At 49.2% G+C, this 27,276-nt stretch overlaps 1 protein-coding gene across 1 annotated transcript in view; it reads left to right on the top strand.

Moving 5' to 3' along the window:
* Positions 1–27,276, top strand: part of NT5C2 (5'-nucleotidase, cytosolic II) — a 147,080-nt gene that overhangs the window by 28,625 nt on the left and 91,179 nt on the right. The window lies entirely within an intron of this gene.

The following is a 27,276-nucleotide window of genomic DNA, read 5'->3' on the forward strand; positions in this document are numbered from 1 at the left end:
GGAAGGAAGCCTCACCTTAGGTTTAGGGCCCTGCTCAGTGCTGCCCCCGCCGTGCCTTCTCTTCTTTCCCTTTTTGTTTTTTGAGTCTCGCCTGGCAGTGCTCAGGGACTAATCCTGGCTCAGTGCTCAGGGATCACTCCTGGTGGTGCTCGGGATACCATATGGGGTGTCAGGGATGGACCCAGGTGGGCTTCATGCAAGCGTCGAGCACTGTTCTGTTGCTCCAGCCCCCTGCTGGGCTTTCCAAACACATCATCACCTCCCCCCAGGGGCCCTTCCAACTCCTTAGCACAGGCTGGTCCTGGGAAGAACTTCTGCCTCTTCCCAAGCTCTCTCCTTCCACCCTGGTTTTCTCAGTGCCATCTGTTTGCCATAGTTGAGTTTTCGATTGTGTGTTGTTGTTGTTGTTGTTAATTTTTGGGTCTCACCTATGGTGCTCAGGGTCCACTCCAGGCTTGATGCTCAGGGAACCAAACGCAGAGCTGGGATGGAACCTGAGTCTTCTGCATGCAAAGTATTCACCCTGGCCTCAGGGAGCTCTCTCCCCAGGACCCCTTGTTTTAAAATGTACATCTTAGGGGCCGGAGGGATAGTACAGCAGGTAGGGGGGTGGCCTTGCGCTCAGCTGGGTTTGATCCCCAACATCCCACATGGACTGCTGAGCCCTCGGGCAGTGAAAGCGAAGTTACAAGAAATACACGAGCAGTCAGCTGCTCTTCCTTAATAAGATTTTAATAATTAATAATGATTCATACTTTAATGATAGTAATTTAATAATAATTCCTGGGCACAGAGCCAGGAGTAACCCCTGAGTGTCACGGGGTGTGACCCAAAAACCTAAAAAATAATCAATGTACTTATGCCCAAAGGCAACGGAAACTGAGAGTTTGTCCTCAGTAGGAAGCTTCTCTGAGGGTGGGGGTGGGGGGTGGGCGAGGGACACTGGGCCAAGGGTGGAGGCAGGTGGACACTTGGGTGGAGGATGTGGTGCTGGAATAGCTCAGGTATGAAATTAGACTAATAATAGTCTGTAAATCATGGTGCATCCCCCTCCCCCAAGATGCACATCCTGGGCCTCCTGAATCAATTTGGTCTGAGGTCATTTTATTTTATTTCATTTTTTTGCATCACACCTGGCGATGCACAGGGGTTACTCCTGGCTCTGAACCCAGAAATTACCCCTGGCAGTGTTCAGTGGACCATATGGGATGCTGGGAATCGAACCTGGGTCGGCCGCGTGCAAGGCAAACACCCTACTTGCTGTGCTATCACTCCAGCCCCTGAGGTCATTTTATTGAAGTTGATTCTTGGGCCGAAAAACCCTCTTAAGAGTGACTGCTCCAGGCCTGGGGACATAGCTCACGTGGTAGCACACAGGCCCTGCACGCGTGAGGCTCTGGCTCAATCCCTGGCCATGCGTGGCCCCCTGCCAGCACTGCTGGGTGTGTCCCCTATTAAAAAGAGAAGCAAAGAAACCCTGTGTGGCCACATTGTTTGGGCTGTCTGACTCAGCGCTCCTTCTCACGCTCCTCCTCATACGCCCTGCCTCCACCTCTGTGCCTCGGCACCCTCTCCAGGGGGGGCTGCCTGCCCTGCTCACCCCAGGCCCCTGCCCTCGGGCCCTCCTACGCTCTGACCTTCTCGTGCAGGCCCAGGACTGGCTCTCACACCCCTCTGCGAGCGCCAGTGAGACCACGGGCGGCTGGTGTTTGAAGGAGCGTGCGAGGCAGAGCAGCTGGCAGGAAGGGGACGCTGAAGGAGTGATTGGAGATGGGTGTCTGGGGCTCAGCGCGGCAGCTGTCACCCACTGCCGGTGTCAGAGCCAGGACTGAGTGCGCAGTTGGTTCCTCCTTTCAGCCTGCTCCTTGTCCTTGCAGTGAGCTACACTCTCGCGTTTTGGCGAAAGCTCGTTAGGGTTGGTTGGGGTTAGTCTTGACCATGAGTTTATTTGGGAGGGGCATGCCTGGTGTTGCTCAAGGGCGACTCCTGGCTCTGTTCTCAGGGGTCACCCCTGGAAGTGCTTGGGGAACCCTGTACAATGTTGAGGATTGAACTGGGGTCATCTACTATTTCTGGCCCTAACCCCCCCTTCCCCTCCCACTACTTTATCTAAACGCCATGGTTCGCAGAGTTTTTCCGTGATGACTTGTTACAGGCATTCAATATTCCAACACCAATCCCACCACCATTGTCACTCCCCCCGCCCCGCCGCCATTGTCTCTATTTTCCCAACCACCCCTCAAGTCTGCCTCCATAGCTGGCCCACAGTAATTTATCTTATATTGCCACTAAATGGCTAAAAGAATGATCAAGACATATTTCTGTAGAAGAAAGCACTGTAGCACTGTCATCTCGTTGTTCATTGATTTGCTCGAGCAGGCACCAGTAACATCTCCATTGTGAGACTTGTTGTGACTGGTTTTGGCATATCGAAAACACCACGGGTAGCTTGCCAGGCTCTGCCGTGCGGGCGGGATACTCTCAGTACCTTGCCGGGCTCTCCGAGAGGGACGGAAGAATCGAACCCGGGTCGGCCATGTGTAAGGCAAATGCCCTACCTGCTGTGCTATCGCTCCAGTAGAGAAGAAAATTTGCAAAAATTGTTTCCTACCATGGGGACATAAAGTTCTTGTCTGAGGGTTTACTGAGCTGTTGTTGCAAGCTAAGCCATCTGTGTTCATGTTTTTGTTTGTTGAGATTGGTTGGCTTCTACGTGACATTCCCCTCCAGTCTGGTGTGCTCCTACTGGGATGTTGTTATTGTAGAGTTTGGAGGTTTTGTGGGGCCACATTTGAGGCTGCACACTCCAGAGTCTGGAACAAGTTGGGGTTTAGGCATGGCTTCCGGGGCTTCTGGCAGTATGAGGGCAGGGGTAGGAGGAGATTGTCCACCCCAACTCCAAGAAGGCCTGTTAACCTGATTCAGAAGTACCTGAAGTTTTTGGCACAAAGTTCTCGGCCGACTCGGTTCCCTGTGCTGCTCAGTCCTGAGGCGGTGGGATCTGGGAGAGGCATGATGGCAACTTTGGGGTGTGGGAGTGGCTGTTGGGGCCTTGCTGGAGCAGGAGCTGGCCCGGCCCATAAAATTAATCTTTAAAATTCGTGACTGTGGGCTGAAGAGACAGCTTCAAGGACTGGATCATATTCCTGGCATGCACAAGGCCCTGAATTTGATCCCTAAAATCACATCACATCTCAAGTAGTGTGGAGTGTAGCCCTGAGAGCCCCAGAGCACAGCTGAGGAGGACTTCCCCCCCAAAAAAAATCTCAAAATATGATTCTGTGGTAAATTAAGAAACTGCATTTTCTTTGATTTTTTTTTCTTTTTGAGTCACACCTGATGATGCACAGGGGTTACTCCTGGCTCAGGCACTCAGGAATTACTCCTGGTGATGCTTGGGGGACCATATGGGATGCTGGGAATCGAACCTGGGTGGGTTGCAATGCAAGGCAAATGCCCTACCTGCTCTGCTATTGCTCCAGCCCCTTTTTCCTTTGATTTTTTTTGAGCCACACCTGACAGTGCTCATATCACTCCTGGCAGTGCTCAAGGGACCACAATGGTGCCTGGGATCAAACCAGCATCAGCCTTACTCATGGTACTATCACTCTAGTCCTAAAACTGCATTCTTTTTATCCCTTTGAGGATATAACCCACCAGACTCCTCTGCACCTCTCTTCCTGCGATTAGTCATTTCACAATACTCTTTTAACACTGTCATCAATCTAGAAAGTTTCTGTGTGGTGAAACTCAGGCTAGAATTAAAAGATACTATATTGAATGGGGAAAATATCTTGGGGACTGGAGCAATATCACAGCAGGTAGGGCATTTGCCTTGCATGCAGCCGACCTGGGTTCGATTCTTCTGTCCCTCTCAGAGAGCCCGGCAAGCTATCAAGAGTATTCCGCCTGCACGGCAGAGCCTGGCAAGCTACCCGTAGTGTATTCGATGTGCCAAAAATAGTCACAACAAGTCTCACAATGGAGACATTACTGGTGCCCGCTCGAGCAAATCAATGAACAACGGCATGACAGTGCAGACATCATATAGATGACTACTAGCAAATGTGTATAAAGTATTCTTGAAGCTCAACAACAACAACTAAAACAATAACTCTATAAAAAATGGGTGAATAGATACATCCCCAAAAAAGACATATGGATGTCCAGTAGATAAAAAAGTTCACATCATCACTGATTATCAAGAAAATGCAAATCAAAATTTGCATTTTGACAGGGAGACATCATCCCCGAGCAGTGAGAATGGCATATAGCAAGAGGAAGGGTCCAGAGAGATAGTACGGGGTGGAGGCACATGCCTTGCATGTGGCCTGCCCTGGTTCAATCCTGGACACCACGTGGTTTCCCAGAGCACCACCGGGAGTGACCCCAGAGCACAGAGCCAGGAGCAGCCACTGAACACCACCAGGTGTGGTCCAAACACACCCCTCCTCCACTAGAAAGAAGTTGTGGTATTTTACACACAATGGAGTACATCCGATTTGACTATAAGAAAAAGTAGAATTATGCAGCTGGCAGTATCTTGGCTAGGACAGGAGGATTTCATGCTAAATGAAATGAATCAGAGGGAAAAGAGTAAATACTGGATGCGCTCACGCATCTGTGCTTTACAGGGAAATAAGACAAAGGGAATGGAGAGCGTCAGGAGATGAAAAACCTTGGGACTTGGACTATGAACCGAGAGTACCACACAGTGGGGGGAAGGGGCCAGGGGGATGAAGACGGAAGCAGGCTGGAGAGGATGCAAGGACAGCGGGTGGGGTCTGGGGCATGCTGGTGTTGGGCACAGGTGAGTCAAGTCAGTGCCTCCGTGTGTGAAAACCACAAACATCAACACTGTTAACACCAGCTGCAGTACTGGAAGTGACAGAAAAATAAATGAGCCTAACATTGAGGGTTTTTATTTTTGTGACATCTGGGAGTGTTCAGGGATCCCTCTTGGCAGGGCTCCCGTATGAAGATCAAACCCAGGTTAGCCTCATGCAAGCTAAGGGCCCGACCTGTATCTCTCTGATACTTGGGCTTTCGTTTTTCATTTTTATTGAGGTAGCTTTCGTTTTAAAGACTGTATATATTATAAGGGTGTAATTTCACGCCTCTGGAAGATGTTTGTCACCACCACACCCACCAGCACCTGTTCCCCTGGGGTAACCTGTGTCTCTGGCCAGAGGCCAGGAGGCTTGCTTCATTTGTGTGGCTGTGCCCGTTTGCTCGCTTTGTTTTTTTCTTTTTTTTTCTTTTGGGGTCATACCCGGTGATGCACAGGGGTTACTCCTGGCTCTGCACTCAGGAATTACCCCTGGCAGTGCTCAGGGGACCATATGGGATGCTGGGAATCGAGCCCGGGTCAGCCACGTGCAAGGCAAACGCCCTACCCACTGTGCTATCGCTCTAGCCCCTTCGTTTCTTTATGCTGCATGTTGATAGGAGAGCTCCCGCTCTGGTCTCTCCCGACTTACCCCGCAGTGCCACCCCTGGGGCCTGTTCTTAGAGCTGCATGTCCTGAGTGCTGTTGACCTTTTAACTCCGGTGACTGACGTGGCTCCCACCTCAGCCAGGCACACCCTGGACTTGTCACCACTGACTCAGCTCAGAAATGTGGCGTCACCAGCCAGTTCTTCCTCATCTCTGATTGCTGGCTGCCCCCACCCATGTCCCCACTTCACGGACTCTGACCTGGGGCCCCCTGGGTCATGTAGGCAAGCCTCTGCCCAGGAGGGCCTTCCTCCGGACAGCCAGCCGTCATCTTCACCTGCTTCCCGTCCCTCTTTGGGCTCTTCTCCTCCCACACGTGGACACGGCCAGCTTCACTCATCTTTATAGGCTCCTCCTTCCTGCTGGTGTCCAGTTAAGGCTGTGGGACCAATTGTGATGAGTGTGCGTTTCCTCCATGCCAGCCAGCCATCTTCAGACGCCAGCCAGTGCTCTGTGGCTCCACTCAGTTCGGACACTGTCTCCCTGCAGAGAGTGGCAGGCGGGTTCCACAGGGTGAAGACTCAGGCCCCACCCCCCTCTCCCCGCCGTGAGACTTGGTCTCCACTTCAGACGCAGACTCAGCTCGGGTGGGTTGTAACCCTGTCCGTCTGGCCAGCCAACTGCAAACTGGAGATGCCAAGTGACACCCCCCTGCCCCCACCCCGGCCCTTCCCTGAGTTCAGTTAGTTTGCCCAGGAAGCTTTCAGAATAGAGAAGCACATGAGTCACTGGATTATCTGTTCATTGTACAAGGATGTAACCCCAGGCCTGGCCAGAGGCACGGAGAGGCTTAGGGGCGGGAGTGAGCTCGAATGCCCTTGGACATGCTGCTCTGGCTTCTCTCCCCAGCCGGGAAGATCCCCCCCAACACGATCCCCTTTGGGTCCTGGTGGGTAGATCATTGGCCAGTGGTTTGGATTGCTTGGATCTTGGATCTCCAGCCCCTTTCCCCTGATCTGAATGTCGGGGGCCAAGTTTCCAAAGTTCTCAGGCCAGAGAGAGTACAGAGGGAAAGGTTCTTGCCTTATATGATCTCCGGACCCCCACCAGAGGTAAACCCCAAGCACAGCCAAGTGTGGCCCCAAAAACAGAAAATTTCAACCCTCAACTCATGTTCAGTTTCCTGGGCAGGTTTGCCCAAGTCTTTACCCGCAATGAAAATGTCACCTACTAACATGAGAAAAAAAACTTTTATTCCATTGTGTAGATGTACCAAAGTTTCTTTAACCAGTCATCTGTTTTAGGGCACTCAGGTTGTTTCCATATTTTGGCTAATGTGAACAGTGCTGCGAGGAACATATAGGTACAGATGTCATTTCTACTGTGTTTTTTTTTCCCGGCATTATCTATATGCCGAAAGTAGATAATGGACCAAACATGATGACCTCTCAGTGTCTGTGTTGCAAGCCATAATGCCCAGAAGTAGAGAGAGAGTATGGGGAATATCGTCTGCCATGGAGGTGGGGGAGGGTGGGAAAGGGGGGGTATACCAGGGATATTGGTGGTGGGGAATGTACACTGGTGGAGGGATGGGTGTTTGATCATTGTGAGATTTTAACCCAAACATGAAAGCTTGTAACTATCTCATGGTGATTCAATAAAATTAAAAAACAAAAAAAAGAAACTTTTATTGCTCGCCACATGTAGGGGGATGCCACAGCTGTGGTTCTCGGTGATAGAAGCAGGGATGAAGACTAAATGGGTTCCTTAAAAGTAGACCTCAAATTATTACTTGATACATACTGAAAATTTTAAGCTTGTGACAAGGGACAGAAGGGAAATTCTACTCGTTGCAAGGAAACCCTCACTGAGGCCCCAGAGAGCCAGAAGCACTCAGAACCCACAGACGCTCAACTGCTCATTCCCTTCTTGTTCAGAGATTCAATCTGGTGTCTGTCTGTCCTATGGGGGCTTCTTTATATGTGAGTCTGCTCCTCTCTGATGCTTTTCAGAGTCTTGTCTATCTCTCTCTCTCCTGACTCTTTGCTATTTTTTATTTTAGTGTCTCTTAGTGTTCTTCTGTTTGGGTATATTTTGTTAGGAACACTTTGATTTTTTGGTTTGGGGCCATGTCAACAATGCTCAGGGGTTACTCCTGGCTCTGCACTCAAGAATCACTCCTGAGGGGCTGGAGCGATAGCACAGCGGGTAGGGCGTATGCCTTGCACGCGGCGGACCCGGGTTCAAATCCCAGCATCCCATATGGTCCCCTGAGCACCGCCAGGAGTAATTTCTGAGTGCAGAGCCAGGAGTAACCCCTGTGCATCGCCAGGTGTGACCCAAAAAGCAAAAAAAAAAAAAAAAAAAAAAAAAGAATCACTCCTGAAGGTGCTCAGGGGACCATACGGGATGCTGGGGATGGAACCTGGGTCAGCCGTGTGCAAGGCAAACACCCTCCCTGCTGTTCTGACGTGCTGTTCTCTGTTCTAATGCTGTTCTAATGTCCCTATTTGGAGCTCTCTGGCCTTCCTGAATCAGGGTATGTCTTCCTCCTCAGACTGGAGAAATTCCTGCCTCTTCTTTCTTCACCAGCTTTTCTTCCCCTTTCTCTTTTTGCCTCCTTCTGTTATCCCTATGATGTGACTATTGTTTCTCTTAACGCTGTCTTATATATCTCTATAGTCTTCATACTCTTAACTTTCATTTTCTTCTTCTTTATTGATGATGTTCTATACCTTGTCCCTCAAGGTCCCTAATTTGAGCTTCAGCTTCTTCCATTCTACTGTCCAGTCCTACCAATGAGTTGTTTTTCTTTCAATTTCAGAAACTTTACGCATTTCTGTTTAGATGAGTTTTTTTATGCTTTCTCCAAGTTTCTCGAGAGCCTCTTTCACTGATTTATTCAGTTCATTGAACATTCATAGGAGTATTGCTCAGAAGTATTCCTTAGATAGTTTAGAAAGTTCTGGCATGCCCCTTTGTCACCATGGATTGGTAAGAGTGAACTCTGTATCTTCATTTTCCTTGCTGCTATGTGAATGCTAGGGGTAGAGATCAAGCATAAACTATTGTGAGAAAAAAGACTCATTTACCAAATTGTGTTCATGCCCATGGCTTGTGTGGGCCTGAGTGGCCCTTTGAATCTGCAGTGACCCATAGCAGCTGCAGTGTGACCTATAGTGGTTCCAGTGCTGCTGGCATGTGCCATCATGAGTTTACGGCACCAGCCCAGCCGTGCTATTCAGGAGGGTTTGCCAGCACTTGGCAGTCTGTACTCCCAATCTCAAACCAGCCCTTAGGACATCCTGTGGTCCTACTCTCAGTTTGATCAAATCTGAGATCCCACTCAATGCTCAGTACAGGTATCTCGGGGCTGGAGTGATAGCACAGCGGGTAGGGCATTTGCCTTGCACGAGGCCGACCTGGGTTCGATTCCCAGCATCCCATATGGTTCCCTGAGCACCGCCAGGAATGTTTCCTGAGTGCAGAGCCAGGAGTAACCCCTGTGCATCACCAGGTGTGACCCAAAAAGCAAACAACAACAACAACAACAACAATCAATACAAGTATCTCTGGACGCTGCATAGATCATTTGATGTAACTGTATTGACTACTGGGGGGTCTCTGATCCATTCAAATGTAGGGTAGCTGCCAGCTTCCCTTTGTCTCTGCAGACATCTCCCTTTAACCCACCCTTAACAGTTAAATATCAGTTGTGGGGAAGGGCTGGCTTGTTTTGCTCCGAGGAAGGCAGCTGTTTATTGGTTTGGGTACCACACTCAGTGATGCTCAGGGGTTCCTCCTGGCTCTGCACTCAGAAATTACTCCTGGAAGTGCTGGGGGACCATATGGGATACCGGGGATCCAATCCTGCTTGGGCGTGTGCAAGCCAACCCCCTACCTGCTATATTATCTCTCTGGCCCCCTAAAGTTCTTCATTTTATTGTATCCCACTTTGTTATTATTTTGGGGGGGTGACACTCAGCAGTACTCAAGAGAACATGCAAAAGACACATAACCCTTTTGAGTTATGTCCCGGCCCTACGTGGGGTATTTTTTTGTTTCCTGTTCTTTTGGTGTCATATCATTTAATAATAAACATGTTACTATTTAGCTTATGATCCGTTAGTGCTCCCTTCTTTCAAACCCCTTAATGACATGGAATAGACTTTTTCACTCGCTCACCTCTTGTTAATATCTCCACCCACTTCTACCTCTCAAGTCACTCTGACTCACTAAGTAACACTGAACATTTGCCAGGCTCTGACATCACCTTGTTGATGTCGGGGATTTGGGTGGTGCCCCAAGAGATGTGGGTCCTCCTGGGTCTTCCTCAAATGATGTTGGTGGAAGAGAGGGGCATGAGGGAAGTAGTAGCCCTGACAGTGTTGCCACCTTCCTGCTCTACTCTCTGTGGGTCTGGCCCAGTGCAATCTGCTGCCAGCCCTGGTGTGGTGTGGACACTGGCCTCCCACCAGCCCTGCTTGGCAGGCCATCCATCCACATCTGCCATTCACTTGGTCTGCACAGCACAGAACTGGTCTCCACCACCCAGATTCCCAGGGAACCTGAAGCATTGGGCTGTAGGGATGGCTATTTGCAGGAAGAGGAAGGTCGTTCCCGACCTCTGCTCAGGATGGCAAGTCCCTGCACCCTTGCAGAAAGGAATTTCAGCTGGTGGTCTGTGAACTAGAGCGGTTTTATCTAGAGAGAGTGTGTGGTACATTCAGAGAGAATGCAGGCTTCTCGGGGGAGAGAGCCAAGATTACAAGTCCCAAGTGGAGATATATGTCCTTCACGTGCCTTGGCAAAGTTGGTTTTGTAAGTTTTAGGTAGAAGTCTGTTGCGAGGTGTTGTCAAGGGGAAGAGCTTTGAACTGTCAGCGGTTCCCCTTCATGTTCAGGTCAGTCTTTAGTTCTCCTGGATCCGCTCTCTTAGGTTGGAGGAGGGGGTCCAGACTTCTTTGGGGACCAGCACTGGTGCCAGTTAGAGTCTTGTCAGCCTCAACTCCTGTGTCCATAGAGAAGGTCTGATCGTCATGCTTTGGGGACAGAGTAGTTTCTCGAAATCCCATCTTGGTTTTCTTCGTTCCTGAGAACTCAGGGCCAGCGCCCTGCCCTGTGCCAGCCTGCGTGCTTTACCGCCAGCTGCCTCCACTCATCCTAAGACTTCACGTATCTCCTCCTGCCAGAACATTTCTTTTGACTTTTCCCAGGGATAGATGCCTTCCCTGGCTCTACTGGTCACCTTCCCTGCGATGCTTGTCACACTGTGTTGGTACAGCTGTCTCTGTCCCTCCAGCTAAGCTAGGAATTCCTTACATTGGGGAGGGATTCCTTACTATCTTTAGCCTGTCACTGCATCCTGCTCAAATTGGATGGCACCGTTAAACAAGGGCCTCTGCCCAGATCACTTGCTTTGACCTTGAGCACACTGATTCACTTTTCTCATAGTGTAAGGATGGACAGAGATTACCTTTCGGAACTTTGCTATTTACTTTGGCCCAGTATAAAATGCTAACCAAAAAGATCTGTGAAGATCGTCGGCTCATTGAATTGATGTCTTAAATCCATTGTGTTCGGACAAAACTCCTTAATTCTTAGGGCCTCAGTTTCTCTGCAATGCAAGTGACCCACTACAGTTGTTTTTCTGAACAGGCTGTACAGTTCAAGGAAGAGCTTTAAAATCATGGATGTTCGGGGGTGGGAGTAATAGTACAGCAGTGGGGGCATTAGCCTTGCATGTGGCCAACTGGGTTTGACTCCCGGCATCCTGTATGGTCCCCTGAGCACCGCCAGGTTTAATGCCTAAGTGCAGAGCCAGAAGTAACCTCTGAGCATTGCCGGGTGTGACCCAAAAATTAAAAAAAAAAAAAATCTCTGATGTCTAAGTCCTGCCCCCAAAGGTCCAGAATTTCACTGGTGGGAGATATAACCTGGCCAGGCTATCTTTGACAAGCTTCCTTAGTGATTCGAACCTGAAGCCCTGGCCCAGAGGCCCTTCATCTACAGTTCTTCCAGCTCTAACACAGCAGTAAGTGCTGCTGCCCAGATTCCCTGGAGGTCTGCGATGGAATGCCTCCCCGCATTCTTCTCTGTTACCCACTGTTGGTTGGGCAGGAAGCATCAGTGAGCATGCTCAGCTGGAATTCTCCAGGGTAGAGGCCTGAGCGTTTAATCCTCAGCAGCTCTCTCCATTGTGGAGACTCTGGGGACCAGGGTGCTGCAGAGAAGCACGGGACTCCCCACGGCTCACTCCCAAGGCCCAGGGGCCCAGATGCTCTGGTATAGTGTGTGACAGAGCGTTGGGCAGAAGGTGGGCCCAGACGTGGGGTGGGAGAGAAAGGAGCCTTAGTCTAAACTTGATACCGAAATCTGGAAGCCTGACTTGATGGGAGTGAGAATTCAAAGTGATTCCTTTCCAGTCCTCTCACAGTCCACCACACCCATTATTCAACACCCATTATTTATTTCACTAGCCGTTACTTATTTCAGTCACCAAGTGACTAGAAGCACAGAGCTGGCATTACTGCCTCCATTTTGCACAAGAGGAAACCTGGTAAAAAAAAGCCTTTTCAGAAGCGACCCAGTGGGTCCATGCAGTGTCCTCTCTCCCCTGTCTGGGCTCACTCGCTGTGTGCAGAGAGAAAAGCTCTTTCTCTGTTCGCGAGGCAGATGGCAGGTGGCAGGGGTGAGGCCATGGGGGTGAGCAGTGACTGTGAGAAGCAGCGCAGGACCTCAGCGTTTAAATATCTGGCGACAGACACCAAGGCCAAGTTTATGGTGAGAAGAAAGGCCCACCCAGTTTGTGTCCCCGTGCTAGAACTCTCTTTGCTACAGCCAGGACTGCAAGCCTTCGTCAGTCCCGGCTGAAGCTGAGAGAACGCCAGCTCTTTATTGGGACATTGTCCTGCTCTGACAGAGACCCCATGACAGTTGACAGTTACTATGGCAACCAAATAAGCCTCAGTCCTGGTGCATTTGGGAGGAGCACGGCGGGAACAGGAAGTCAGGAAGCCGGAAACCCTAAAAAGATGTGAGACAGAGATAACACAGGTGTGCCCAGGACCTCCACTCCCTGCTCTTGTCTTCTGAGTATCTTCACTTTTTTCTCTTTTCCTTCAGTAAACACTTTCTCCCCGCTGGGTGCTAACTTAAGTCGCTTTCCTCCCCTACCTTTGAAATAAATGCTCCATAATTTTCTGCTCCCCAGAAGATCCTTCTTGGGGGTGGGGGACTTGTGTGCTAGTGCCCCGGTTCCCCTCACACTTTATCATTACTCGGTGTGAGATCACAGAATATTCTGGTTTCTGTTCCTCACGCCAGGCTCTGAAACCCATGCTCTTTCTGTGGTGGTAGTGGGAGGCGGTGTGGGAGTGGCTGTGCCACATCCAGTGGTACTCGGGGTTTCCTTATGGCTCTGAGCTCAGGGATCACTTCTGACGGTGCTCTGAGGACCATATGGATTGCCCGGGACTGAGCCCAGGTTGGCATACGCGAGGCAAGTGCCCTACCCACACTCTATATCACTCTGGCCTTGAAGCCCCTCTTTCTTGGACGATCGGGCTGTTTCGCTCCAGTGAGAGTACCCTGGGTGCACCCGTCCATGGCGGCTGGTCCACGGAAAGACCTAGCCTAAAAGAGAAGCTTGGTATTCGCAGCCCCACTCCTGTTCTCCTGAGAAAAGAAAAGACTAGACATGGAGTTAATGATCAGTCGTGCCTGTGATGTGGGCACCACGAAAATCCCAGCAGCTGGGGTCAGGGCACTGCCAGGTGACTGAACACCTGTGCAGATGGGCCGTGTGGGGGTGGGGGAGGTACTTCTCTCAGGGACAGAACTGAAACCCTTCTCCTCTTTGAATCTCATCCGGCGGCTCATCTGTATCCGCTATCGTAGCCTCTCATCAGCTTAAGTAAATATCTGAGTTCTGTGAGCTCCTCTAGCAAATCATTGACCAGTTAGAGGGGGGAGAAGTTATGGCAACCTCCAGTCTGACAGTGAGAGACGTTGTGGGTAACTGGGCACCTACAGCCGCTGTTATCTGTAAGCGGGGGACTGGTGTGTGTGGGACGGACCTCTCACCTGTGGCATCTGATGGTTTCTCCAGGTCGACAGTGTCAGAATTGAATTAAAGTTAACAACACCAGGGCCTGAGAGATAGGACGGAGGTAGGGCAGTGATTGAAGTTCTATCCCAGCACCCCATATGGTCCCCCAAGCCTGCCAGGAGTGATCCCTGAACGCAGAGCCAGGAGTAAGCCCTGAGCACTACAGAGTGTGCGCAAAAATGAAAACAACAGAGGTTAGATACCAGCTGATATCACAGAATTGTTTTTTTTTTTTTTTTTTTGTCGAGGAAAAAGCCCCACACAGGTAGAGTCATAAGTATCTGGCGGCATGTAAGTCTTTCTTTGAAGTCATGTGGTTCTCTTTTCTTTAAAAAAGAAATTTGAAAGAAAAGAAATTTCTTTAGAAGAAAATTTTCTCCTTTTTAATAAAATTTCTTTGTCACTGTCACTGTCACTGTCATTCCATTGTTCATCTATTTGCTCGAGTGGGCACAGTAACAGCTCCATTGTGAGACTTGTTACTGCTTTTGGCATATCGAATAAGCCACGGGGAGCTTGCCAGGCTCTGCTGTGCGGGCGGGATACTCTTGGTAGCTTGCAGGGCTCTCCGAGAGGGATGGAGGAATCGAACGGGTCGGCCACATGCAAGGCAAATGCCCTATTGCTGTGCTATCGCTCCAGCCCAAAATTTCTATTAAAAATATTTAATCTTTATAACATTAAATTTTGTTTATTATACTTTAGATAATAGGGTTACACTGGGATTTTAATAATGTTTCTTTTTGTTTTGGGGAGCCACACTTGATAGTGCTCAGTGCTCCTGGTTCTGTGCTCAGGGATCACTCCTGGAAGTGCCTGGGGGAAACAGATGTGGTGCCAGGGATGGGACCTAGGGCAGCTGTGTGCAGACAAGTGCCTGACCCTTTGTCCTCTCTCTCCAACCCCTAATGAAATCTATTTCCTTAAAACAAAACCAAGACTTGTCCTAAATGTAGTAGTTTGCATAAAGAAAAGTAACAGGAAGCACAATCTGAAGGTTTATTCTTTTTTTTTTTTTCTTTTTGGGTCACACCTGGCGATGCTCAGGGGTTACTCCTGGCTTTGCACTCAGGAATTACTCCTGGCGGTGCTTGGGGGACCATATGGAATGCCGGGGATCGAACCCGGGTCGGCCGCGTGCAAGGCAAATGCCCTACCTGCTGTGCTATCACTCCGGCCCTCTGAAGGTTTATTCTAAGACACTCAGGTCGCTCAGAGATCTTGGCTCTGGCACTGAAGGTTCTAAAAGCCCTTGTCAAATGTGCTAATAAACAAGCAAATTAACTCCTTCCAGGCCTCCTCGGGCATAACAATGCTCACTGGGATTGCTGGAAAATACCTTCAGTCTCACAAAACTTGGGGTGCTCGGTAAGTAATGGCTTTATGGCTTGTATATTCAAGGAAGTGAAGGTTCTATTGCCCCGAGACACTCAGGGAACCCCACAGTATAGTCTTTGCCAATTGTGTGTTCTTAGCCATTGGTTCTTGGCTCAGGATGAAGTGAAAAACCCAGGAAAAGGAAGTGAATTTTCACTAACTTAAACTTAATTGAAAGTCCTGTATTTTATATTGAGATAAGGTTCCTCTCCCCCCCCCCATATAAATATAAATACATATATATGGGGCTGGAGTGATAGCACAGTGGTAGGGCATTCACCTTGCACGCGGCCTACCTGGGTTCGATTCCTTTGCCCTCTCGGAGAGCCCAGCAAGCTACCGAGAGTATCTCACCCTCAAGGCAGAGCCTGGCAAGCTACCTGTGGTATATTCGTTATGCCTAAAACAGTAACAACAAGTCTCAAAATGGAGATGTTACTGGTGCCCGTTTGGGCAAATCCATGAGCAATAGGATGACAGTGATACAGATATATGATATATATATATATATATATATTGTGTAAGAATTGCTTTTTATGAAACAATCATGCTACTAGATGACAGTTTGTTTTAATGCCCTGAATGACATCGTTTAAACATGCCATCCTATGTAAATCCCAGCATTGTTTTTGAAATATCAGTGCTACAGGGAATGTCAAACCTGGCAGCCACCCACTTGCCGGAGTGCTTACTCAGGCTGCAGAGTGAACCTCGCCACCAGAATGGTGGGGAATGAGCCAGAGAGAGCTCAGTAGGCAGAGGCCTGGGTTTGATCCCTGGCCAGGCCCGGTGGCCTGGTTACTCCCAGGAGAGGTCCCCGCCCCTGCCCCCAAGCATGGGGCCAGGAAATAACCCCTGAGCACTGTGGTATGTTCCCCCCTCCCCACAAATCAAGGAATTGTGTTAAACTGTTAAACAGTGAAAGAATGAAAATTCTGGGGCCAGGGGAAGCTCAGTGCAGAAGCCCTTGATAGTGAGGCTAAGGGTCCAGTCCTGATGCAAGCCCACAGCTCTGCTGTTCAGCGTTGATACCATTGGTGTTTGCTAAACTGTGTCTTCTTTAAGTGTCCTTGAGACATTGACTTCTCTTTTCTTCTAAAGAAAAATGGCAAAGGATTAGCAGGAGACAAATATGAGCTCATTTAATCCTCATCAGGCCTACGGAGTAGGTGCTGCTGTTAACCTTACCTTCATTTTTAAAGAGGAGAAAACCAGGACAAGAGGGCATGAAGAAACGTGCCCAAGGTCACAGCTCATTAGCAGAAGAGCCAGAAGTTAGAGCCAGGGAGTTTGGCTCTGGAGTCCGTGCTCTTAATCCCGGCACCATGCCGCCTAGTTAGAAGCAATTTAAGACTCTGTGGCATGTCATGGTCTATTTTCAGCCTCTGGTTCCAAGCACTGAGACTGCCTGTGGGTTTAGCTGCCTGGTCTGTGTTGAGCTGCTGTCAGTGATCTCTCTGGACCCTTTCCACAGCACCACTGTGAGACCCGGCAGGGCCGGCAAGCCATGGACAGAGTTTGGCAAATAGAGACAAAGCTGGGAATTGGGGATATGTTGGTAAAACCCATCTGGGAGGTCTCCTAGACTGGCACTTTTCAAACACCTTTTGGAGGAGATTTGGGTTACACCTAGTGGTGGTCAGGGGTCACTCCTGGCAGTGCTCCGGGGACCATATGTGGTGCCAGAGATTCAAAACAGGGTGTTTGAAGCAATCACCTTACCTCGTGTACTGTCTCAGTGGCCCCTAAAGTAGCTCAAGCTCACACACACACACACTCACTCACACACACACACACACACACACACACACAGAGTTTGCTGATTGATTGGCACTTTAGTCCCTGGTACCACATGGCCCCCAGCGTATAGAGTCATGATTAAACCCCTAATAACTCACAGTTGTGGCCCAACACTCCCCCACCACACACACACACACACACACACACACACAAAACACAAAAAAAAATCCTTAAGAACAAAAAATACAAACAAGTCCGGTGGAGATCACAGTGAGTAGAAGTGTGGCAACCGTTGACTTAATTATCATCCTTTTGGCATTATCTGGGACCCTAGAGTTTTGATGTACAATGTTTGAAAACTGTAACTCCAGACCCAGATATCTTGAACAGCATGTCCCACAGAATACTGGTCTCAGAGCTTTGTAGGAAGAAGTTTCATGGTCAAATGCATTTGGGAACTGGATGTTTTCTTTCTTATCTTTGGTACTTACAATATTTTAGAGCAGATAAAGATTCTGAAAAGCTGAGACTCAAAAATATCAAAAGAGATCAGCAAGCTGCAGAGATATCTCCAGACCCTGCGCCAGGTTGGATTTCCTGTATGGGGCACCCCGGGGAGGGGTGGGTGTGCCCTCCACCTGCCCAAACACAGCCCCGGCAGCTGAAAACCTCCATAACCCAATTGCCCCCACGCTCAGGCAGGACTCCACAGGCCCGGGCAAACCTCATTCGGGAATAAATCTGTTGAAAAACTAAGGTATGCAGGGTTTGTGACCGAAATCTCCAGACTCTCACAGAGTTGGGGAGGAGCCACCTCTCCGCATCTTCCCCTGTTCTTCCGGGAGCCTGACAGTCATGGCCATGAACTGCTCCAGCGTCATATAAGCTCATTAACTGGCCATGACCCAGAGACTCATAAATAAATCTCAGAAGAGATCAGCAAGCTGCAGAGACGCTTTTGGACCCCAAAGTCACCATCCAGTTAAAAACTAAACTCCAGGGCTGAAGGAATAGGACAGTGGGTAGGGCGTTTGCCTTGCACGCGGCCAACCCGGGTTCAAATCCCATATGGTCCCCTGAGCACCGCCAGGGGTGATTCCTGGGTGCAGAGCCAGGAGTAACCTCTGAGCATTGCTGGGTGTGACCCAAAAAGAAAAAAAAAACACCTTAACTCCAGCTGTATCACCCCATCAAAATTTAAGAATTCCTGGAGTGACATCATATACTCTCCACCTCTGATGTATCAGGAGTAGCACACCACATTGGATGGGATGTAAAGTAGAAGACAACTAGTCTCGATTAAGAAAACGTTAACACACAAGGCTTAACCTGTAACAACATGTTAGTAATCTCTTATACAAGGGCTTAATAGCTCCAGGGTGAAATACAACAATCTTTACACACTTTCTTCTATGAAAATCCTTTTTGATCACTTCTAGTGAATTAATCATAAGAAGCAATACAAAATAAATCATTTAGGGCTTGCTTTTTTTTTTGTGAAGTAAATAGATTTTATTTAGAGGTTTCTTTGGGAAGGAGAAAGGGATAAATGGGAGAGAGAATAGTGAAAATAACGTGCTCAAGAGAGAACTCGGGCTTCTCCAATGGTGGAGGAAGCCCCTACACATAACCGAGCTTTAGACACAAAAGTACGAAAGCTTGAAAGTACACATCTCAAGAGGGGAGATGCCGGCAACACATGTGCTCGGGCATCACATGTGCTCGGCCATGTGGGCACAAGCAGCACATGGGCTCAGGCCTAGGGCTTGCTTTTGAGGCAGGCTTGGGTGGTGGATAGGAAAATTGGAAATAATGGTGGTGGGATGGTGTAATGGTGGTGTGATTGGTGTAGGAATATTGACTGTCATAAATAGTTGTGAACAATTTTTTTTTTTTTTGCTTTTTGGGTCACACCCAGCGATGCTCAGGGGTTACTCCTGGCTTTGCACTCAGGAATTACTCCTGGCAGTGCTTGGGGGACCATATGGGATGCCGGGGATCAAACCCAGGTCGGCCGCGTGCAAGGCAAACGCCCTACCCGCTGTGCTATCGCTCCGGCCCCAGTTGTGAACAATTTTATAAAAATTAAAATTAAAAATAAATTCAGAAAAGTCCTGAAAGGGAATAAAGCCACTCTTTATTCATTTTTTTTAAAAAAATGTTTTGGACCTCACCCAGTGATGCTGGGGATCTTCTTGGACTCTGTGTTCAGAGGTTGCCCCAGTGGGTACTGGGGACCATGTGGTTTGAAGGCAAGCCTCCAGGAGAGCTTAGAGAATGGAGGCTTCCTTGCTAGCAGGAAGGAAAGTCTGGCATCGCTCAGAGAGGCTCACCTCCAACGCGAGTCTGTGCTTGCTTCTGGTCTCCTTCCCTGAATTCCCTGTGTGTTCGTTTCCTATTGCTGATGTAGTCCATCATCACACTCAGCGGAGTTAAGTATTGCTTAACACAAAGGTATTGCTTGCTGGTGCAGGAGGTCAGAAGCCTGAAACGGAGGGAGGGCATGGTGCTAAAACTAAGATGTTCCTACTTCCTTCTGAGGTTCCAGGGAGAATCTGCTTTCTGCCTCTTTCTAATGTCATCAGGCCATAGGCCTTGCTTGACACCTTCCCTCCTTCCACATCACCCCGCTGTCACTTTAATGACCCGGGGAAACCATATCTTATATTGCATCCTTCTGACACTCTCATTCCTCTCATTTCTACATTCATGGTTAATTGATGGTTAATTGATTCCATCCATGGGTTAGACAGATAGTACAAGGGGTAAGGCCTTGCGTGCGACAGACCCAGGTTTGAGCCCTGGCACCCTGAGCACAGAGCCAGGAGTAAGTCCTGAGCACAGCTTTGGTGTGGCCAAAATAAATAAATTCTCCACCTAGAGAATTCAGGTGCTACTTCCTATAGAAGGTCAACTGATTGGTGAACTCAATTCCACCTGTTCCCTTATGCCTCTGTCCCAGGTGACTGTACCTGGCCCTTATGTCTCAGTGCTGGGCAACGGTTCCTGGTCCCTTATGCCTCGGTGCTAGGTGACTGTTCCTGGTTCCTTATGCCTCGGTGCTAGGTGACTGTTCTTGGTCCCTTATGCCTCTGTGCCGGGTGACTGTACCTTTATATTGTTGACCACACCCTTAAGATTAGATGCAAATGCTAGTATTTATCTTTATTAGGATCCTTCTAAGATCTCTAACTCCTTAAAGGACTTTCTTTTAGATATTACCTAAGGATTAGTTGAGAAAAAGGCTTTAAGTTTTCCTTAAAGGAAAAGTAGTAGGAGCTGGGGAACAGCTCAAAAGGCTGGAGCACATGTCTGCAAGCAGGAGCCCCAGGCTTGATCCTTAGCCCCCTCACGGCCCCCTGAATGCCTCCAGGAGCCCCCCCTAAGCACCACTAGGTGTGCCCCCACAACCTGATAAAATAAAATCAGCAATGCATTCCTGAGATGGAAGTTGTCCTTGCTTTTTGCTGCAGAGAACATTTCAGTAGGTACCAGGCCAGGGAGGGCCCCCGCTGGCGGCAGGCTGAGCACGCTGGCTCTCCGGGAACGCCCTCTACACGGTCAGTGCAATGCACTCCTGAAGGGCCGAATCTAATATCTGCAGGGGAGTGGAGAAGGGGAATTAAGAGACGTGCCCTAGAGGGGAGGTGACGTCTGAATGTGTAATCCCTGCTCCTGCAGCCGTGAGTCAGTGCCTCTGTACGGGTCAATTGAATCATTTCTGCAATACTCTGAAGACTGTTGGCAGATGGTTCCTTGGGCTCGCAAACAAGGAAGAGGCCCAAGAAGTCAGTTGTTGCCTGGGCAGCAGGCTGCAGGAGGTGGCTCAGATTGGCTGCTGCCATGGCAACATCGATTCCTGCCACACGCAGGCATGAGGTAGACAGCATTGTCAGAGAACACTTGGACCACCTGCATCAGAATTACCTGGGGAGCTTGTTTAAATGGTGAATTTCTGGGCCAGAGAATGGCTTTGGGTCTGGAATTTGCCTCTTAGAGAGGTCCCCAGGCAACCCTGATGCCTGGTAAAGTTCGAGAATCACTGATGAGAGAAATCCAAAAACAGCACCTTTCATTTCAGCAGCGATGGGCCCCTCAGGTCGGCGCGGCTCCTGACTCATTCCAGCTATATTGAAGGGAGGGAACTGGAGTCAGTGGTGGTGGAGAGGTGCCATGAGCCAGGAAATGGGCCGTCCCATAAGTGTGAAGAGGGTCTATTAGAGGAGAAAGGATCCTCCAAAGCTGCAGAGAAATAACCCTGTTCCTGACGGCAGTACTGACTCAGATGCCCTGAGTCTTCCAGACCTTTTGGTTTTCTTTTTAAATCTCTTAGCTCTTGGGTTTAAGAGATAGCACAGGGGTCAAGGCGTTTCCCTTACGATGACTGACCCTGGTTCCATCCCTGGCACCCCATGTGGTTCCCCTGCACATTGAGGAGTGATCCCTGAGCACAGAGCCAGGAGTAAGCCCTCAGCACCAAGTATAACCCAGCCCTTCCCCCACTGAGAAAAAACAACCCCCCAATCCTCTTGTTTGTTTTCCTGGATTTTTGATTTGGGGGCTCCGCCTGGCGGTTCTCAGGGACTATTTCTGACTTGGTGCTGGAGACGGGGTTGCTGGGGAGAGCCTTGAGGACCTGGGATTTTAACCCTGGCCTCCTGTGTGCAAAGCATGAGCTCATTCATGGTGCCCTCTCCAGCTGCGGCCTCCCAGCTGTGTTTCCTGTCACCTGTACTCACAAGTAATGGCTACGGCCACTTGTTTACTTTGCACCCTCAGCTTTGTCTTGAAAGTACAACCCAAAGGACAAAGAGAGGGGCCTGTGGACTGTGGGCTGGGAGACGGAACAGCATGCAGGGGGAAGTGTGGCCGCAGGAACAGGTGCTTCCTCCCCGGGGACCCTGAGCCCCGTCCACAGGGAAACCACCTTCCACTGTGCTGCTTTCCCAATGAATGTTCTTGGTCGGGGGCTCAGTCTCAGGTCGAGCAGTTGTCTGGCATGTGTGAAGTCCCAGCACTGCAAATCATTTGTGAAATCTATAAGCAGGTCAGAGAGAGAGTAACGGCGGGTGGGCAAGGCCTTGCTGATCCTCGAGGCCCGTGGAATTGACCTCCCAGGAGCACAGAACCAGGAGGAGCCTGTGAAAATCACAGGAAATTGTCACCAAGCCCTCCCCCGACCCCTCAACACACACCTCCCCACCCCATCCCCACCACACACAGTCCCCAATGAAGTTCGTTTTCCTGGCATGAGGAAGTGTGCATTGTTCTTTAGCTCTGATTGAATAGGGGTGCTTAATCCCAGACTGTGGGTGCTTGGGTGCACTGCTCTTGGGGTGGGCTGTCAGTTCCTGTCCTACGGGGAAAAGCTTTCCACTTTAAGTCCAACAGTGGGTCACGAGTTAGACGGTTTGGAGATGGAGACGGGAGGGGCTGGTGAGGCCAGATCTCTGACTGGTGTCCTGCTCCGGATGCTGAGGCAAGAGAGTGCTGATGACGTCACAAGGTGGGGCAAATGGGTGTCAGCATGAGAGCACTGATTGTTTTTCTTTCTCTTTGTTGTTTTTGGTTTTTGTCTGGGTTGCGGGGGAGAGGGGGACTTCCTGTGCTTGGCCTGCAGTGGGCTTGGTGGTTAGTGCTCAGTCTGGCTCTGTGGTATTGCCCACATTCTAGGGTTTTGGGGGCCACCCGGGTCATTGCTGGACAGTGCTGGGGCCATGCCAGGAGTCCCACCAGGAGTGATCCTTGAGCACTGCTGAGTGCGGCTCCAAACCAGAAAGATTGAAAAAAAAACAAAACCAAAGGGCTGGAGATATAGTACAGCAGGTAGGGCCCTTGCCTTGCATGTGGCTCACCGAGGTTCTATCCCCAGCCCCCCAGAAGGTCTCCCGAGTCCCACTAGGAAGAATTCCAAAGTGCAGAGCCAAGAGTAAGCCCTGAGCACTGCGGGGTCCTGCCCCGAACAAGCAATCTAAGTAAACAGAGAGATAGAGGTTTGGGGGCAGAGGGCACAGTATCTGCAGAGACGGGGGGCCAGGCACCGAGAGTGGTGACTGCAGGAGTCCAGTGAACATGACGGAAACGGTCCTATTTGTGTCCTTGATTCTCCTTTTCTCCCCCCTGCTTTTGGGGGGTGAACTCAGGAGACCTGGGGGCCACCCCTGGTGACTGGCTGGGCCAATGGCAGTGCTCTGCTGCTGGGCCCTTCCTGAAAGCACTTCCCCTTCCTGCCCTTCGTTGATGTTGTGGTATCTGGTGCTGGGACACCCTCCCAGTTGTGGTGGGGCCTGGGGTCACAATGGCAGTGCCCCCAGGCCTGCACTCGGCTAGTGGGGAGGTGCTGGGGTAGAGCTCTACCCTGCACCTGTACGGCAGCCACTTTGCCACAGTACCGATGCCTTATGCCCCTTAAAAAAAGTTTTGTGAATATTAAAAAGAATTATTTTTAAAAATATAGCTATTTAGGTGGGCAGGTAAAGTGCCCACCAGGAATAATTCTTCAGAGCAGAGCCAGGAGTAGGCTCTGAGCACTGCCAAGTGTGGACCCAAAACTAAACAACACACACACAAAATTCCTTTTTTTTTTTAATGTTTTTTGGGTCACAGCCAGCGATACTCAGAGGTTACCTCTGGCTCTGTGCTCAGGAATTATTCCTGGCGGTGCTAGGGGGACCATATGGGACGCCGGAGATCAAACCCAGGTCTGCCGTGTGCAAGGCAAATGCCCTCCCCGCTGTACTATAGCTTTGGTCCTGCACACAAAAATATTTAAAAAAGGGTTTTGGTTTTTTGTTTTAGGGCTATACTTGGTGGTACTCAGGGATTATTCCTGGCTCTGGGGTTAGAGACCCCCCCTGTTGGTTTTTGGGGCATCATAGGGGGTGCCAGGGATTGAACCTGGCTCAGCTGCTTGTAGGCTGTACTCTGCTGTACTATCACTCTGGCCCCCTAATATCTTTTTAATATTAAAAAAGTATTTTGAGTTACATCAACATAAAATACGCTATTTTGACCATTTTTAGGTGTATAATTCAGTGATGTTAATTGCATTCTTAGTGTTGTCCAACCATCATCACTTTCTGTTTTCAAAACTTTTCATCCCTCCAAATAGGAACTGTTCACGAAGCATCATGGTTCCATCCCTCCCTCTTGCCAGCCCCTGGGGACTTGAATCTGATTTCTGCCACTGACTTTGCCTCTGCTAGGTCATTTCCAATAAACAGAATCACATATAATATTTGTCCCTTTGTGTCTGGCTGAGTTTTACTTAGCATAAGGTTGTCTTCTTTTTTCTATTCTTGCCCCCGACCTCCGTTGGTTGAGGTTGATGTTATTGCAAGAACTGAGGGTGACGAACTAGAAGATATCATGTTAAATAAAGTAAGCCAGAAGAGAAAGTATAAGCACAGGGTGATATCACTTATATGTGGCGTTTAGAGTAAGTAGATGAGGGAGTACAATGGTTTAAAGAGGCCCCGGGGTATGCATAGATCATTAGTCACCCCAGAGTATAGGGAGGAGAAGGAAAGAAATAGAACGAAGGGGAGGGAGAGAAGAGACAGATGAGAAGCAACAGGGGTAGAGGTCATGGGGATTCAGGGAAGCAACGGGGGTAAAGGTCATGGGGATTCAGGTCTATCCATAGTGTCAAGGAATGAAAGAGCCAAATATTCAAACCACACAGTCAACAACACTGAAATCATGAGACACGAACTTGAACAACCAAACTTAAAAAAGGTGCCTGTCAAAAGGGCAGGCTGTGGGGGCTGGGGGACTTGGGAGGGAACCTTGGAACACAGGTGGAGGGAAGTTGACATTGGTGGTGGGATTGGTGCTGGAACATTGCATGTCTAAAACCCAACTATGAATAACTTTGTAAATCACAGTATTTTATTTATTTATTTATTTATTTTTGCTTTTTGGGTCACACCTGGCGATGCACAGGGGTCACTCCTGGCTCTGAACTCAGGAATTACCCCCTGCCGGTGCTCAGGGGACCATATGGGATGCTGGGAATCGAACCTGGGTTGGCCATATGCAAGGCAAACGCCCTACCCGCTGTGCTATCACTCCAGCCCCTCCAGCAATACTCTTTTTATTTGAGACACAAGAGTTGTGGTTCTTGTCTGGGGTCACTTTGGTGATCACACACCTGCCTACTCACCAGGGATCTGTCACATCTGAGTTTCTGTGCCTGCAGATGGTGCTTTTACACACTTTGCTGTGGTATGGCCTGAAATTGTTCATGCCTCCAGGGTTTGTGGATAGCAGAGCTGTGAGACTCACTCGTGGCACATGTGGGACACCAGGGATTTGAACTTGTGACCCCACACTTGCAACCCACTGCATGATTCCTCTGGGCCTTTACACAGTGTGTTCAGGTTCCTTCTGTGCTGCAGAAGCAGCAGAATTTCCCTCCTTCCCTCACCTCGCTTCCCTTCCCTTCGTTGTGCTGGCTGTTGCCGTGTCCAGGGGCTACACACTGCTGCTTACATGCTTGGTTGTGCCGGGCTCGGGGGGCTTCTCATACTCGTGGCACCTGGGATCACAGTGGTGGTCCAGGGCATCACATGCTTGGCCTCACACATTCATGTTGTTCTTCCCTGAGCTATGCCCTCAGCTTGGACTCCATGGCTGAATGATACAGTCCATCCGTGTCTGTCCCACAGTTTTGTTTATCTCATTTTGTATTGATGACACCACGTTGCTGCTGATGTAATAACTCGGGTACCAGTGGTCACTGGCAGACCGATCACTGCTTTAAGTCTCTGTTGTCAGTCTTATGGGGTCTTTACGCCAGAAGACGAAGAATTGGTAGGTCAAGGGGTCATTCTATGCCAAATTGTTTTCCACAGATGTGGCAGTCCCCCTCACCCACTCCACCCAGCAATTTAAGGACATTAAAAATTTTTTTTTGCTTTTTTGGGTCACACCCAGTGGTGCTCAGGGGTTACCCCTGGCTCTGCGCTCAGGAATTACTCCTGCTCGGGGGACCATATGAGATGAACCCAGGTCAATCGCGTGTGAGGCAAACACCCTTCCTGCTATACTATCACTCCAGCCCAATTTAAGAAAATTTTGATTTCCAAACTTATTTGGCCTTTTCAGAAACTAAAAAAAAAAAAAAAAAATATCACTCGGCACCCCCTGAAAATCTTAAAATAAAAATTATCTAAGTAAATGAAAAATGCCCTTCAGTTGCACCTAAAGCACTCCCCCTGTTCCTGTGCCCCCCAAGAGAGCAATATCACCCACTTGGGAATACTGCTTTGGCTCTTTGATCTCTCTCTGATCCTCTTTTATTCTAATTATTTTATTTTATTAATTTATTTATTTGTGCTTTTTGGGTCACACCGGTGATGCTCAGGGGTTCCTCCTGGCTCTGCAGTCAGGACTCACTCCTGGAGGTGCTCGGGGGACCATATGGGATGCTGGGAATCAAACCTTGGTCGGCCGAATGCAAGGCAAACGCCCTACCCACTGTGCTATCGCTCCAGCCCCTTGATTTTGGTTTTAGAGCCACAATCAAAGGTACTCAGGGTTTACTCCTGGCTCTGGGTTCAGGGATCATTCCTGGACGGGCTCAAGGATCATAATGGGGTGCCAGGGATCAAACCTGGGTCAACCACATACAAAACAAGTGTCCTAGTTGCTGCATTATCACTTTGGCCTCACTTTGACCTTCTTTAGTTTTTTTTTTTTTTTTTTTAAATTGGGGCCCAGAGCAATGGTTGCCTTGCAGACAGCCAACCTGAGTTGATCCCTTGTATTCTATATGGTTCCCCAAGCCCGCCAGGAATTATCCTTGAGCACAGAGCCAGGAGTAAGTGCTGAGCACAGCCAGGTGTGCCCAATATTTAAAAAAAATTATAACTATCTTTGTAAGTCTGAAGAAAAATCCTATATATTAGATTCTGACTTTGCTGTCTCCTCAGCAATCCTTTTCTCCTGAAACTTTGAAACTCTTTGGGGTCATTAATTTGTCCCAGAACTGATAATGCAATGTTCTCAACATTGCATAGCTACTTGCCAATTCTGGGCTAAAGCGTGGGTGGAGGATGAGTTTGGTTCTTCAGTATCTGCTGCAAAAGCCATCCAGTAGTCCAAAGATTGTGATAAAGGTTGCAGCTCTTGCCTGTCCCACATTGTAAACACACAATGTACATCTGCAAACAACACCTGAGAAGTTTTTTCTGGCTTCCAATGAACTGATTTTCAGGAATGTGTGAGGTAATTGGTTGGTTACATTACATTCATTCAAATGGCAAGTCTGATCCTGCTACCCTCTGCTGTGTGCCCTCAAATAGTTCCCACTGAACTGAACGTGCAGGTCATTTATAATGCCTGTCCCTTCCAGCAAGGTCAGCCCTTTCCCCTCCAGGACTGTGGTTGCCACTTCCTGTCTTTCCCTTTAGCCGCAGACTTTAGATACAAAGGCTTCTTCTTTCTTCTTTCTTCAGGGCCTTTGTTTGTGTTTTGGGCCACACCTGGTAATGTTCAGGGCTTCTGCTCTGCACTCAGGAGTCAGCACTGGTGGTGTTCGGGAAACCATACGGGATGCTGGGGATCAAACCCGGGTTGGCTGCATGTAAGGCAATGCCAACCTGCTGAACT

Source organism: Sorex araneus, chromosome 11 (genome assembly GCF_027595985.1).
Source record: "Sorex araneus isolate mSorAra2 chromosome 11, mSorAra2.pri, whole genome shotgun sequence".
NCBI classification, from domain to species: Eukaryota; Metazoa; Chordata; class Mammalia; order Eulipotyphla; family Soricidae; genus Sorex; species Sorex araneus.